At 49.7% G+C, this 16705-nt stretch overlaps 1 long non-coding RNA gene and 1 pseudogene across 1 annotated transcript in view; one reads left to right on the top strand and one right to left on the bottom strand.

Annotated features, from left to right (window-relative positions):
* The window catches only part of LOC104650267 (uncharacterized), a 66360-nt gene that overhangs the window by 35132 nt on the left and 14523 nt on the right, over nucleotides 1-16705 (bottom strand). The window lies entirely within an intron of this gene.
* Nucleotides 9760-9891, top strand: LOC120367307 (U4 spliceosomal RNA; annotated as a pseudogene).

The following is a 16705-nucleotide window of genomic DNA, read 5'->3' as shown; positions in this document are numbered from 1 at the left end:
CTGCTTCCTCTTGAATCTTTACTGCTTAGAAATTTCTTCCACCAGATACCCTAAATCATTTCTTTCAAGTTCAAAGTTCCACAGATCTCTAGAACTGGAGCAAAATGTCACCAGTCTCTTTGCTTAAGCAAAGCAAGAGTCACCTTTATTCCAGTTCCCAACAAATTCCTCATCTCCATCTGAGACCACCTCAGCCTGGACTTCATCATCCATACCATTAGCATTTTGGTCAAAGCCATTCAACAAGTCTCTAAGAAGCTCCAAACTTTCCCACATCTTCCTGTCTTCTTCTGAGCCCTCCAATCTGTTCCAACCTCTGCTTGTTACCCAGTTCCAAAGTCACTTCCATGTTTTGGGATATCCTTATAGCACCACCCCACTCTCTGTGGTACCAATTTACTATATTGGTCTGTTCTCATGCTATGAAGAAATACCTGAGACTGGGTAATTTATAAAGAAAAGAGGTTTAATTAACTCACAGTCCCACATGGCTTGGAAGGCCTCAGGAAACTTACAATCATAGTGGAAGTCACCTCTTCTCAGGGTGGCAGGAGAGAGAATGAGAGCTGACCCAAGGGTGAAGCTTCTTATAAAATCATCAGACCTTGTAAGAACTCACTATCATGAGAACAGCATGGGGAAAACTGCCCCCATGATCTGATTACCTCCATCTGGTCCTGCCCTTGACGCGTGGTAATTATTCAAGGTGAGATTTGGGTGGAGACCCAGAGCCAAACAATATCACTGGCTTTCTTCTTCCTCAGCCACACAGAGACCCTATTTCTGAGCCATCCACCTGAGCACCAGCCCCCTCCTGAAAACACTTACATGCCTCTTTCCTCACTCTGCCTGAGGCATATCTAAAATAGCAGCTGTTGCCTCCAGGCCCTGGTTTGCCTGTCTCCCCACACTCCTCACACCTTTTCTTTCCCCTGCGGGTTTGACCCCTGTTCATCTGCTGGCACTGAGCACCATGAGGGGGATCTTGGTTCTGTTGCTGTTATGTCCTGTGCCTTGAACAGTGCTAGGCACAAACCCACTCATTTGGGCCTCACAACCAGTTTAAATTCAGCTTCTTTTTTTTTTTTTTTTTTTTTTTTTTCCCAAACAGTGACCTAATTGTCCTGATAACTTTTTTCTTTAATCCACCTTTCCCCTTTGGTTGGAAAAGCCACTTCCATCCATATTGAATCCATATGGGTCTGGGCCTATGTGTGGCTTTCTGTTCTGTCCCACCAATGTGCCTTTCTCTGCTAAGCTGTCTCCATTCTTCCTCTCTACTATCCCTTACTGACAACCAGTACTCACCAGGCACTGGCTCAGATGACACAGCAAAGAATGGGACAGATGTGTGCCAGCTCTCCAGGAACTTGCATGGGTCCCTAAAATACAGAGGGTGCCCTGGACACCCTGGGACGAGGGTGGAGGTGATGCATAAAGATGGAGATGCATGTGGGGAACAACCTGGAGCCACAGCAGCCTCTGAGAGGGAAGTGGCTACTCCACGTTGTCAGAGGCCTCCTAGCAGGAGTGTGGAGCACAGACAGGAGTGGGGGCACTGCAGGCAGATGCAGTGAGAGGGTGCACAGGGAAAGAGCCTCAGTGAGAATTGAGTGGTGACACTGGCTAGAAGGTGGGAGTAGGAGGATTGAGAGACATCTGGAAGTAGAATTGCTGAGACTTCATGATTGTGTCTGTTAAAGAAGCAGGCTGGTGTGATGGCTCATGCCTGTAATGGGAGGCTGAGGTGGGCAGAACACCTGAGGTCACAAGTTTGAGACCAGCCTGGCCAACATGGTGAAACCCCATCTCTACTAAAAATACAAAATGAAAGGGGTGTGGTCACACATCACTGTAGTCCCAGCTACTCAGGAGGCTGAGGCAGGAGAATCACTTGAACCCAGGAAGTGGATGTTATAGTGATTCGAGATCACCCACTGCCCTCCAATCTGGGTGACAGAAACTGTGCCTCAAAGAAAAAAAAAAAAAAAAAAAAAAGAAGGGAGTATGGAATCCACACACTGAGGTGGAAGCCCAGGACCCTGCCTGAGAAACTGGATGGGCAGGAGCCGTTCCCAGGGACAGCCAGAGGGTCACATGTGTGCGAAGCCTGAGAGGCCTATACGACACAGCAGGCACTTAGAAAAGGTGTCTGGTGCTCAGGGGTGAGAGCCTGGCTGGAGCTTGGGGATTGGGAGCTCACAGCCCCTGCATGGATGGGAAACAGTCAGCTAAGGGCAGTGTGCAGAATGAGAAGAGAACGACGGGGGGATCTGAGGCAGAGCCCTGCAGACACCCCAGAACGCCAGGGGCTGGCAGAAGTGTTGCACCATCAAAGAGGCAAATAAGGGCTAGGTGGGTTGATGTCATTCAAGCCAAAAGTATGGGAGTGGCCATAAGGGGAAAAGCTGCATGTCTGAGATGCAGAAGCTGCACTATGGAGGGAGTCAGTTTGTGCAGACATTGGAGCTGCTGCGTCAGGCCTGGACTGCATGCATAGGCAGTAGAGAGAACTCAACCATCATGTCACCCCTATATTATTTTGGATTTCACTGAAGCTTCTGAGAAGTCAGCTAATACAAGAACTTAGGAGCCACTCACGTTAGTAGCATATAGTTGCTACTAACTGTATGCTATATGGTGGCCCTAAGACAGGAGAATTTTAGGGGGTGAGGTGAGACAAACCCTAATGGAGGATGAAATGAGTTGAAGAATGAGGAATAGAGACCGTGAGTGTAAAAGCTCTTTCTAGAAGTTTGTCGTGATGGCACCAAGATTTGAGAGTGCTTTAGCTCCCTCTCCCATAGTCTCCAACATCCCACAACAGACTCCCCAAGTAAACATACAAGCTGAATAAAAAGCAAGCGTCATATGTCCCTGCTTCCTGCCACCCTGAAGCTCCTCCAAGATTTTTTGAAGATCCCCCAGCTGTGACAGGCGCAGAGGAGGAAACACAATATGGTAGGAGGTGGAGAGGGGGGTGTTCAGTGTAGGGGTGGTCGTTCGAGAGCCCTACCTGGGCTTGGGCTGGGGCGACAGAGTGCAGAGTTGAGGTGCTGAGCCCCAGAGCCAACTGTGGCCCCCCTAAGGGGTGTCCCTCAGCTTTTCCCCGACTGCTGCATTCAGTGCATGGGGGCACAGTTGTGTGGCAGTCCCCAGTGATGCTGTGGAGGCTGTGCCTGGCCTGGCCTGTTTCCCAACCTCGGGATTCTCCCCATAACCCAAGCTCCATGCCTTCCCCATGGTCCCCACCGTATCAGCCTGACCATCCAGTTCATGCAGTGAGAAGACACCCATCAGCTCTTTCTCTGGGCTAGGTCATGCTCCAGACTGGAGACCAAGAGAGCAGCCAGACATTGAGGGCCCTCAGGGCTACAGTCTCATCCACCATCAACACAGCACAGAAAATGCCAGCTAGAGCCGTGCAAGGAGTTCTGCCAGCATGGAGTGGCCTGGAGCTTCAGCAGGCAGCTGGAGGGCTTCCAGGACATGGTGGCCTTCAAGCTGTCCCTTGGCTAATGGGAGTTGAATGAATTCAGATCTGGGTGTGTTAACATCTGTTTTTGAAAGAACTTGAGGGTCTTCTCCCAGGTCCATTCACCCTTCCCTTGGTTAGGAAAACAACACACTTAATTTCCTTCTGGGGCCCACCCTGATCACCCATTCTCAGGCCACATGGCCCCTTGAGAGCCGGGGTCATCTGGACTTCTGGGAAGAATGCAGTGGTGTGAGGGCGTGGGCACTGAAGCTGCTGCAGAAGGGGGAGTCCTAGAGGGTAGAGGAGCCAAGGAGGTCCCGGACTCTTGGGACTGTTGCTTGATGAATGGATACAGTCTCAGTGGAGGCACCCACTAGTTTCCTGAGTGCCTGGGCTGCCCTCCTCTGCCACTGACGGTGATTTGCACGGGGTTTTCTGTCACTTGTGTCATAAAAAGGACTGGTAGCACGAGCCACTCAAGGTGGTGGTGTGGGCTGGCTATGCACAGTGCCTGGACCACAGGGGTGTTTGGGGTTGCTTTGTGGAGGGGGTGATGTTTGAGCCAAGGCTCGAAGCTGGTTCAAACACAGGAAGAGCCTCATAGAGTTTCTGCAAACCTTCTCAACTATCAGTTTCTACTAAGACAAAAATCATTTCGTTCATTGACTTTATTAAGAAAAGATCATGTAATTAAAAAAAAAAAAAAAAAAAGACAGTCCGGGTGCATTAGCTCATCCCTGTAATCCTAGCACTTTGGGAGGCCAAGCCTAGCAGATCACTGGGGCTCAGGAGTTTGAGCCAGTCTGGGAAACATGGTGAAATCCCATCTCTACTAAAAATAAAAAATTCACTGAGTGTGGTGGTGCATACCTGTGGTCCAGCTACTCAGGAGGCAGAGGTGGGAAGATTACTTGAGCCCAGGAGTCTGAGGTTGCAGTGAGCCCTGTCTGTGCCACCACACTCCAGCCTGGGCAATAGAGTGACACCTTGTGTCTAAAAATAAAAAAAAATTAAAAATTTTTAAGAAGGACAATAAAAGACCTAAATATTGGATCTGGCACATCCTAATGTTGTAGGATGTTCTGTAAGAGGGGAATTAATGCTAAGAAAACAGGACAATGGTGAAAGCCACAGTTAAACTGAGAAGTCAAGACACTGACAGATTCCCAGTGCCCACTCCACACCAGGAAAGCCCAGCCCTGGGGACCCAAGACAAAGGGACAAATTCGACCTGGAATCTTTTTCTGATTGTTAAAATCTCAGAGGCAGCCCGCCAAGATCACACCATCCTTGTAAGGACTGAGAATATGGCTGAAAGCCCTGGACAGGGTGAGCTCCCTGCTGCCTCTGTGTCCTCATCATTGCTTCTCACCCAGAGCAAGAGCCTTCCGAGTTCCACACCTTAGAGATTGGTATGCTGGAGTCTGCATCATGTCACCCAGGCCTCTCCAGGGCTTCCTCATCAGCTCTCTGCAGTGCTGGGGCCAGAGAGGCCTTGGCAGAGGTTGCCCCAGATGTATATGTCATTGCTCCAGGGAGAACCCATGTCCCATCACTGCCCCACATAGGCATGGCCCCGCGACATCCCAGACTCAGAACAGCTCTGGGATTCCTACAAGGGTAACGGAGGCTGTCACTGCACCTGCACTGCAGCTCAGTGTGCCCCTCTGCCCCTTCCTGCTTCCTCCCTCCCTGCCACAGGACTGGCCCCTGAACCTGCCTACTGAGCTCTGTCTCAAGGTCCCCTTCCTGGAGACTCAGGTGAGCAAGTGCCTTGCCCAAGTCATTATTGAGGGTATGGCAAATGCAGGGTTCCCCAACTCCAAGTTTGTGGAGGGACCATCAGAAGAGCTCCTCCCAGTCTGCCTGCCTTGTCCCCTGACCACTGATGGACCAGCATTATCCTTCCTACAGCTCCAGCCAATCATGTCTCAGCTCAGGATGTGAGGAAACCCTGGGCCACAGCAGACAGTGCCTACTGGGCTGGCAGGCATGTCAGGGTGGCTCCCCCACCCAGCCCCAGAAGGTGCAAGCAGATTTCTCACCGTCTGCCACTGCTCATTGTTGAAGGAAAACTCCACATCCCAAACATTTTGTTTGGAGGAAATTAGATCATCACCTCCCCACTAATGAAGGCAGGCTGTGCACACACAGGGAAGGGAAATGGCAGGTTGTCTGTCTCTTGGGGCTGCAGCCCAGAAACTGGCACCCCAGGTGTCTCCGAGCCTCCGCGCACATGTGGTGAGAGCAACCTACTACGCCAGGCTGGCTTGAAACTTCTGCAGGTGATGTTTGCCTGGGTGCATGGGGACCTGGGCCCTGAGCCGAAGACTGCCACTGCTTTCCAGGACCACAGATGGCCCCTGTCACCTTCAGAAGGCAACACATACCTGTCCTCCCCAGGTTGAGGAGCTGCCTCTGCCTCTTCCCACGTGGGTCCCACTGCGCCATGGACGCCTCTGATGGGGAAGAAGGCACAAGTTCTTGGATGGAACAGCCTCCCTCCTCAGCTTTCAGTCTGGAGCCTCTCCAGGCACAAGGTCCTTTTAAACAACTTTTTAATTGAGATATAAGTCACATAAGATAAACGATTTAAAAACTACTTCTGTGGTTCTGGGATATTCACTATGTTGTACCAGCACCACCACTATCCAATTCCAGAACATGTTAATCATGGCCCAAGAAATCCATTCCCTTAACACCATGCCCCATTTCTGCCTTCCCTCAGCCCCTAGGAGTCACTCATCTGCTTTCTGTCTCCATGGATTTGCCTCTTCGGGATGTTTCATATGGAATCACAGGCTATGTGGTCTTTTGTGACTGGCTTCTTCCACTTAGTACAATGTCTCCAAGGTTCTGTACTTGGAACAGCAAGTTCTTCATTCCTTTTTATGGCTGAATAATATTTCATTGTATGGATATGCCACATTTGGATGGGTTGCACTTTTGGCTACTATGAATAATGTTGCTCTGAATATTCATATACAAGTTTTTGTGTGAACATAAGTTTTTTACCCAGGAGTAGAATTGCTGGGTCACATGGTAGTTCTATGTTTATACTTTTTGAGGGTCTACCAAGCTATTTTCCACAATGGCTGCATCATTGTACATTTCAATCAGCAATACACCAGCATTCTAATTTCTTTACATCCTCAAACACATTTGCTATTTTCCCTTTTTAAAAACTTGTAGCCATCCTAGCAGGTGTGAAATCATTATCTTATTGTGGGTTTGATTTCCATTTCCCTAATGACGAGTGATATTCAGAGTATCTTTTCATGTCTTACTGACCATTTATACATCTTCTTTGGAGAAATGTCTACTCAGATCCTTTGTCTGTTTTTTTAACTGTGGTCTTCATCCTTTTATTTTTGAGTCATGGGAGGTCTTTAAGTGTTCTGAATACTAGACTCCTATCAGATTTGTGATTTGAACCTATTTTCTCCCATTCTGTGAGTTGTCTTTTCACTTTTTTGATAATGTCCTTTGATGCACTAGTTTTGCAATCTACTTTATCTATTTTTTCTTTCATTGCTTGTGCTTTGGGGATGATATCTAAGAAATTGCTGCCTAATTCAAGGTCACACACCTTTTCCCCTATCTTTCCTTCCAACAGTTTTCAGTTTTAACTCTTACAGTTTTAGGTCTTTCATTCATTTTGAGTTAATCTTTTGTATATGGTGTGAGGTAGGGGCCCAAATTTATTTGTGTGTTTGTAGATAGTTTCTTCAGCACTGTTGTTCAAAAGACCATTCTTTCTGCATTGCATACTCTTTTGGCGCCCTTGCCAAAAATCAGTTGAACATAAATGACCATAAATTACTGCTAGACTCTCAATTCTATCCATTGGTCTATATGTCTGTTCTTAAGTAGTACCACACTGTAGCTTTGTAATAAGTTTTGAAATTGGGATGTGTAGTCCTCCAAACCTGTTCTTTTCCAAGATTGTTCTAGTCATTCTGTGTCTTTTTAAATTCCATGATGTACATGGATTTTAACAAGGGCCACAAATTCAAATACATCCAGGACTAAACAGATTTTGTAAGTTAGCAAAGCCAGCAGTTTCAAAATAGTATCTTGGGTCATGTTCTTTTGACATGCACAATTTGCTTGCATCTTAAACACAGGAAAGTTCTTCTTCACACAAAAGCATGCTTTCTCCACTTTCTTCTTGCAACATGCCAGGATATCTTCTCCCCTGGCCACCCGTGTATTCAAAAATGGCTATGAGTACAGTCCTAGTTCTAACTATGAAACATAGAGCAGTCTGCTGGGGGAGCTTCTGGGAGAGAATCACATGATAAGAGAAAGGCAGGGGAAGCCCCAGCTCTGTGCTAGGGCTGGGCCTAGTGTGAGGCAAGAGATGTGCCCAGGGTTCCAGATTTAAAAAGGTGCTCACCATCAGGGCCATGCACGATGACCATTGCCTCCTTCAGTGAGCCACCCTGGGTCCCTGGCTGGCCCCACACTGGCCTCGCCCTGCTCTCTCTGCAATTGCTCTTCTTCTTGCTCTGAACCATGGCTGTGATGCCCAGAGCTGGGCAGCCATCCAGTAACTCGAGGCAATGAGACTGAGGGCAAACATCACCATGCTGCTAAAGGTGGGGCTGAGAGGTGGGAAGGTCTGGCCCTTGATGACATTACCAGGGCTGCCTTTTCAAGGTTTCCTGTTCTATGGGATAATCACATGTTTATTGGGATAACTCCCAAAGGCCTTGAAAGTTGAGTTTCCTGTAACTTTCTACCAAAAGCATTTCTAACTTATGAATTTATGGCAAGTACTATGGGTTTTCCATGTAAAGCTGTAAAACAACATGTTTAAGTTTTAAAAGTAAGTCAAAGACTTCATCAAACTTAAATACCCTTGCTCTTTGAAAGACATGTTAACAAGTTGGGTGTGGTGACTCACACCTGTAATCTCAATGCTTTGGGAGGCTGAGGCAGGCAGATCACTTATGTCCATTTGTTCAAGATCAGCCTGGGCAACAGGCTCATCTCTACAAAAAAATCTCATCTCTACAAAAAATACAAAAATTAGCTAGGTGTGGTGGTGCCCACCCGTGGTCTCAGCTACTCAGGAAGCTGAGGTGGGAGAATCTCTAGAGTCCAGGAGGTTGAGGCTGCAGTGAGCTAAGATTGCATCACTGCACTCCAGCCTGGGCAACAGAGCAAGACCCTGTTTCAGAAAAAATAAAAATAAAACAGAAAGAAAAAAGACACTGTTAAGAGAATATAAAAGCACTCAAGGACTGGGGAAAAAATATTCGTCATACATATATCTGACCAAAGGCTGATGTCTAGAAGACAAAGTGAACTCTTACAACTCCATAAAAAAAAGACGAACCACCCAATCAAAATGGACAAAGGAGTTAAAGAAATACATCACCCAAGAAGAGATACAGGAAATGAGCCTCCGAAAAGATGCTTGACATCATTAGTGTCCTTAGTCATTAGGGAGATACAAGTTAAAACCACGGTGAGCTACCACTTCACACCTACTCAAGCTGCTAAAATGTAAAACCTCATAGCTGAGTGCTGACAGATACAGAATGGCTGGAACTCTCGCACACTGCTGGTGGGAAGGAAAAGCATGAAGCCTGGTTGGAAGATAGTTGGGCCATGTCTTATAAAACTATGCATACATTTCCAGTACAACCCTGCAATTCTGTGCGAGGTGAGGTGAATGAACACATGTGGCCAAAGACCTGTGTACAAATATTAACAGCAGCTTTATTCATAACGAGCCCACACCAGAAACAACCCAAGTGTCCACTGGCTGGTGAACGGACTAAGGGATAGCCACACATTGGTACGATAAAATAGTACTCAGTCATGAAAAGGAAACGAATATTAACGCATGAAGGACTATGGAGGAATCTCAAAAACATGCTCAGTGACAGACACCAAACTCGAAAGTCCACATCTATTCCACTCACATGAAACTCTGGCAAAAGTAATCCTATGGGAGGGATGTCAGCTCAGTGGCTGCAGGGAATGGGTTTGGAGAGGAGGAAGTGATTGATGGCAAAGGGAGATCCCAGACGTTTTGGGATGATGGCACTGTCTGTACCTTGCTTGTGGTGGTGGATACATGACTGTATGCATTTGTCACACTAAGAAGGGAGAATTCTACTGCCTAGAAATATTCCAAAATAAAAGGCAGGCTATGGGTTTGTTGAATTACTCCATGTAAACACAGCATTTAGAAACAAGAATGTTGAACAATAGAATGAATACATTGTGGTTTTGGTTTTAGCTTGATTTTTAAAAAGAAAAGGTGTAGCTTTGTGCAGTGGCAGTATCATAGCCAATGAGGTTTATCCTCATTGTTAATTGAAAACTTTTCCCAATACCCCGCCATGACAACTTGAAATATAGTTAGCAGTGGCAATTTTTGACAGTCTCTATGGAGACTGAATAAATAAATAAATAATTTTAAAAAAAGAAAAGGTGTGCCGTGCACAGCGGCTCAAACCTGTAATCTCAGCACTTTGGGAGGCCGAGGCAGGCAGATCACCTGAGGTCAGGAGTTTGAGACCAGCCTGATCAACATTGCGAAACCCTGTTTTTACTAAAAATACAAAATTAGCCAGGCATGGTGTTGCATGCCTGTAATCCCAGCTACTCGAGAGACTGAGGCAGGAGAATCACTTGAAGCTGGGAGGAAGAGGTTGGTTGCAGTGAGCCGAGATTGTGCCATTGCACTCCAGCCTGGGCAACAGAGAGAGACTCTACCTCAAAAAAAAAAAAAAAAAAAAAAAAAAGCAACGTAGGGGTGGCAGCATCTCGCTAAGTGAAAGGAGTGAGACATGAAAGCCACACACTGTATGACCCCATTCACAAGAAGTTCTGGAAAAGGCAGAACTGTGAGGAACCCTGGGAACAGGAATCAGAGCGGGTGGCCCAGGGCCTCAGGTGGCAGATGGGTCTGACTACGGAGAGACACCAGGGCAGCATGGGAGCAGTGCCAGTCTGGGTCTCGGTGGTGGTGGTCGTCACATGACTGTGTGCATTTGTTAAAACTCACTGAACTGCACGCTTCACAGGGGTAAATTCTACTGTATGTAAATTATATCTCCAATTATGTAAATTACATACACCTGACTGTTTCAAAAAGTAAGCTGAGTGAAAGGAAATTATTAGATAAATAATCATGCAGGTGGTGTGCAGATATGGCAAAAATTGTGGAGGTGGTAAAAGAATGAACACATTTTGGGAAACACTTAGCCCCAATTATCTCTCTAAAAAAAGGAAAAAAGCAACTGAAGAAGGTGAATGGGTATACCTATTTTCTCCCATCTGATCCATATAATTTAGCATTTTGAGGATTTGTCCTGGAATAGTTTAACTGAAGTATCAATGAGAAAACTCTCTTAAGATGAAAGATAGCTTCCCAGGCTAATGCTTCAGGATCGCCCCCACCCCTTGCCCAGCCCAGCCCTGCCACTGTCATCCCTGTCATCAGGGCTGGGAGGAGATCAGAACTCACGCCAGTGGAAAAATAAAGGAGCATTTCACTCAGGACCATTTACACAGAGCGATCAGGGCTCAGGGAAATGGTGATGGTGAAGCACGTGGGGCCAGCGACAGCAGGAAGCTCTTGCCATGCCAAGACCTGCAAGGTGAGAAGAGAAAGTGAATCCCAGAACCCAGAGAAAGAACTTCTACAGGAGCAGGTCACCCAAGAAGAGCTGTGGCCACTGCAGAGGAACTGAGATCCCACGCCCTGCAGGGAGGGGCGTGTGGCTAATCCCCCCAACCTCACTCTCCGCCTGCCCTTAGGCTTCTGGCTGGTGTCTCCAAAGCTATGGAAGCTGGAAGCCCAGAGCCTGCAGATGTCATCCTCCCCAAGGACAGGCTTCCAGGGCCCTGAGCAGAGGAAAAAGGCAGTGGGCCTGCAGGGACACGTGGAGGGGCCTGGCACACACCCTAGGAGGCTGTGTTAAATGCTCAGTGTGGTGAGGCCAGCAGAGAATGGGCCAACTGCCATTGGAAAGAGGGCTGGTTACTCACAGATCCTGAGGAACAGGAGTGGGTGCACCACGCAGGGCCCCGCAGAGAAGCAGAGGGTCGGTAGCAGGCAGAGGGAGAGGGGACGTGGGCAGGAGTCTCCATTACAGAATATGCAAGAAGAAACTGTGAGCTGGGTGAGCAGGTGTCGGGTTAATTCATTTGAATAATTTGGGAGCTCTGAGGCACAGGGTTGTCCCTGGTGTCTGATCCTGACCCTAGGGTCTAGGGCAGGGGGATAGTGTCACCCCACTGTCACACACAGGGCAGTGTCATACACAAGACAGTGTCACGCCACTGTCCTGAGTGTGAGAAGTGCTGGCTGGATGTGGGTTCTGGACTAGGTGGTTTGCATATAAAAGGCACACTGGCAGGGAGACATCGATCTCTAGGAACTGGAACCGATAGTCCCTCTAAAGTCAGCAAAGCCCAAAACATCAGAATACAAAAACTAAAGAGTACCTCTCTAAAACTCAGGCTCCTACCTAGTACTGGGTAGCCCGTGAGAAGGGAAGACCAATTGCCAAAAGAAGTCACTGAGGGTGTCAGTCAGTCCTAATTCGATTATCATGCACTGAGGTGCAGGTACGGGCTGCTAGAGAGCCCCAGGAGGTGCTCAGTCCCTTTCTCTCCACCTTTCCAAGGCCTTCTCACCAGCCAAGGCCCATGGCACCTCTTCACTGCAGCTCTCCTGACACCGGGGCCCACACTGTCCTCCCATCATGCCCCGCTGCAGGTGCAGCCTCCGCAGAGAGCTTAGCCCCCGTGTGCGTCCTTCTCCCAGTCTTGTCTCCAATCCTGGCTCCCTCCTACCCAATGGTGGAGGCTGCAGGACCATGATTCCCGCAGATTGTGAGAAACACAGCTCAGAAGCCCTGGGCAGCATCGGCTGGCACTTGGAATTGCTTGGACCTGGGCTTGACAAAAGGGGAGAAACCTCCACTTTAAGGAGAGACCACCGAGTCACACGCAGGCTCCAGGACACAGCTGTGGCACTGTCCCCACCACCTAGCCCCACCCTCACCAGGCATCCCTTTGAAAGATGTAGGACAACTAATGGGGTCAGATGGGGTCAAAGCAAGTGGGGACACAGGGACAGAGGACAGGATTCAGGCTGACTGGGGAGGACGAGGGGCCGGTGGGTGAAGGAAGAAGACCTATGCTCCTGGGGGGATTCATGTTGAACGGAGCTGGCTCCCTGCAGCCTGGTCCTGCAGAATCAATGGCTGGGCAGGGCTGGAAATCACCAGGGTGGTGACAGCCTTGTTCCTCAACTCAGTTCTTCACTGGAGGCTGGGGGTGGGGAAGATGATATAGGTGCTCAACACTCCTGCAAGGGGCCTTCACTCTATTCCAGGTCCTTCCTAATCTTCCCAGGTGGGCCTCACACTCACCTCTACACCTGTCTGCTATCCATGCATGCTGCCCTCCAAACCCACCCTCACACAATGCACCCAGTAGTCACCCACACAACCTGCCAGACCCTGCTCAGACCTCGTCTGCTTCTTTGATCCCCTGACTTCCTGCATTTCCCCCAATCATAGCACTTTCGTTTCTGTATCACAGTTGCCGAATTCCTCAATTTTCTCATCTGCAAAATGGGAACAATAATAGTCCCTATGTCGAAGATTTACTATACGGGTTAAATGGATAAGGGCTCATTGACAGTTTAGAAAAGGACACAAGAAAACAAATCCATTAATAATTCCTACTTGTTATATAGCTAATAAGTAACCATTATTGTTGCACAAACCCACATCCTACTCACAAGAGACTCTGGCGTACAAGTGAGTAAATGCTGGTGAAACCATGGCCATGCCAGAGGCAGATGACTTCAGTCCAGTCCAAGCTCACAAGGTTCTCTTGGACAGCAGAGGACGGTGTGTGGGCGGCGAGGCCACTGTGGCACTGTGCTGCGTGCTGTGCAGGGATCATCTCTGTTAATCCCATGATGACCAAATTAGGGCTGGGCAGAGAGCAAGGATGCTTTTGCAAAACTGCCTTGGAAAACTAGAATGTGTGCCTGGTCTGAGAATGGCCAGAGCCCGGCCTCTTCTGCCCACCTCTTGTCCCAGCCCTGGTCCCCACCTCTGGCTAAAAGGCCAGCAGTAGGTCCAATGCACCCCCCACCTCCATATGTGGCCACAAAACCTCATCTCACATCCAGCTGTGACACTCCAGGCTTAGGGGTTCTGAAATTGTGCTCAGAGCTGAGCAGGGGGAGTCAGCTATGGGTCATGCCAGTCCCGTGTGCCAGGCAAAGTGGCTTCCAGGCCCTCTAATCGCCCCACTCCCAGAATCTAGCCATTAACTCCCTCCAGTCACAGGAGGGGGAACTGCCACTCTCCCTGCCTGGCTTTTAGTCCAATACAATTAGGAGCCATTATTTCTGTCGTGTTGATTCTTGAAAAATCATTTTAAATTGTCGCCCTTTTTTATGCTTTGGAAAAGGAAAGCGCCAAAGAAGATGAAAACAGAAAAGCATACCCACACCCCCCGCCTGGCTCCCGATACCCCCCTCAGTCCCCCCATTTCTCCTGACCTGTTCCCTTGGCAACCGTCAACTCGCTGCTGCAATATTCAAAGGGAATCTCACAACTGCACATCAAATGGGACGCAGGGGGTATTTTCAGTTGCCTGAGAGCCGGTGGATGGACAGACAGACAGACACACACACACCCTCAGGGAAGACAGAGACACAGAGAGGCAGAGACAAGAGAGACAGAGAGAGAAGAGCAAAAAGACCTGGCACAAAGAGACAAAGACCCCCAAGGAGAGAGCGATGTGAAGACCCACAGATGCCAGAGTGGATGGGCAGAATGAGACAGAGACAGAGCAAGAAAGAGACGGACATGCAGAGCGACAGACAGACAGACACGGATGCAGAAAGAGACCGACCCAGAGAGACAGAAAAGACAGACACGGCGCAATGGAGAGGAGACAGATGGGGCCGGGCAGACAGAATGGACGGAGGGAGAAGAGGGGCACGGGCAGGAGGGGACGGACTGAGGGTGGCAAAGAGGAGGGAGGAGGAGGCAGCGGGAGCTACAGTACCTGGCCTGGTCACTGCGGGCTCTGAGGGCCCCTCGAGGCCAGCCTGTGTTTCCTCCTCCTCTTTCCCCGCCCCAGCAGGCTTCTCCCCTGACCAGACCTCACCCCTGCCAAAGCGCCCTGCTGGTTCCCGCACACGCTCTGCCTCTCTTGCCTTTGCCGTACTCCTCCACAGCCGACCTGAGCTGAGGTTGTTGTGTTGAGGATGTCCCTCTGGATCGCCACTCTGCTCCTTCCCAGACTTCTTACTCCTTCCTAAAAGTGAGAAGGACTTTGCTAAAGATGACAGTAGTGTAATTTCAGCTGCCCTGGCAGACAATAGGGAAGAGAGGCTCCCCTCAAAGCACGTGGAGGAGGATCAGGAGGGCCCTGAGGTTCCAGCTTAGGGCTGAGGGTCGGGGCAGGGCATGGGCACCTGCAGCTGCCCCCCATTCAGTGGCAGCCAAGCAGAGGGTGGAGGGAGGGGCCTGGTGGGCAGGTCAGCTTTAGGGCCTTCTCTTGGGCCCTTGGCTCTGTGCCTGAGCCCCAACCCCACCCAGGCCCAAAACTCTTGGGCTCTCAGCATCTGGCATGATTCTAACTGCAGGAGGCTATTAGGCTAGAGGCTGGGAGAAGGGGTCAGAGGAGTAAAAAGACTTAGGTCAGAAGTCAGAGGCCAGAGGACATGGGCAAAGCTCAGGTCCTCCTCAGAGGTAGCATGCCAAGCAAACTTAGATTGCAGCATCTGCCTGCCACTGACCACTATAGAGAGTCACATAGCCACTCTGGGCCTCAGCTTTCCCATACATAAAATGGGCAAATAGGCCCTGCCCAGAGTAATTGCTGAAGTGAGGCTCTGAGCGTGCATGTGTGCAGTGAGTGAGGTGCGAGGCTCTGACGGTGCATGCATGTGTGCAGGGAGTGACAGCTCTAAGGACGAACAGTGACCATGATGACAACGAGAACAATCACAACTTCTTGGCAGACGAAGAGCTGGACGTCTGGCCAGGGTTGGAACCTCAAAGTCTTTGGGCCAGCAGCAGGAATAAGCAATGTGAGACTCCACTGGGGTGGGGCTGCAGAGCCCGAGCCCCCCACCCCCGACCTGGGCTCAGGTACATTGGGGGCCCAGGGAGGCAAACTCTGCCAAGTTTTCAAAAGGAGCTGGAAATAAGAATTTTTAATGCTGAATTTTTGAGTTTTAAATATTGGTAACCAATTCCTTTTTCAAAGCATGTTGCAGGCCAAATAAAATATCCCAGGGCTAGATGGGCATGTCGGCCAGTTTGGAGCCTCACTTCCTCTCACAGTGAACCGTCGGCTCAGGGCTCCATCAACCCACAGGGCTCACCCTTGCCAGGGCTTCAGGGGCCCAGCAACTCAAAAAGGTTGTGCAGGAGCAACCAGGTCCAAAACTGCCTGTTCCTCGGGGGCAGGTGCTGCACACCGGGCCCCATTTCCCAGGCACTGTGGCTCCTGGAGGATTCTGGACCTTATCCAGGCAGTGAGAGAGCCTCAGTTCTGCTGCAGCTCCTTCCCCACCACACCTACCCCTGATGCTGCCCAGCACCTTGGACATACAGAGGCACAGAGAGAGGGCCAGTGCTCGGGGCTCAGGACAGGGCACTGTGAAGGTGGGGGGGGGGGTGGGTCAAATATGATGGTTCGCAAACAATCCTGGGCAGGTGGTGGGGATTGTGACTGCCACCCTGAGGAGCTTGGTTAAAATGCAGCTTCCTTGGGCACAGCCCTGCAGTCTGATTCCATGGGGCCTGGGAGTGTGCATTTTAAGAAGCACCCTGGGAGACTCTGATAGGTGTGCTGCAGACCCACTGGAAGACAGGGAGGAGGAGGATGCTAGTGTCCTGACCCTCTGGCCCAGCCCCTAGGGCCCCCAGGACTTGCTGTCTCCCCATCTAACGCCCAGGCTCCTGCCATGGCTGCCCCCATGCCACTGAATCTAAGGGAAGCACAGACTCCCCCTTGTTGCTTTGTGACTCTCAGGAGGAAGCCATGTGGCATCTCCACCCACAAGTCCTTCTGGCTAGTGCATGCCCCTCCTGGCCCTTTAACAACCAGGCCTGCAGCAAGCAGTGGGGGCTTCTCCTGTACCACCCTTGAGAGCAATTTGGAGGTGTTTGTCTCAGGCTCCAATCTTCAACCATGGCTCTGCCCTCTAGGGTGAGT

This window comes from Saimiri boliviensis, chromosome 8 (assembly GCF_048565385.1).
Source record: "Saimiri boliviensis isolate mSaiBol1 chromosome 8, mSaiBol1.pri, whole genome shotgun sequence".
Lineage (NCBI taxonomy): Eukaryota > Metazoa > Chordata > Mammalia > Primates > Cebidae > Saimiri > Saimiri boliviensis.
The sequence above is the reverse complement of the archived record's forward strand: the minus strand, read 5'-3'. Positions and strand labels throughout refer to the sequence as shown.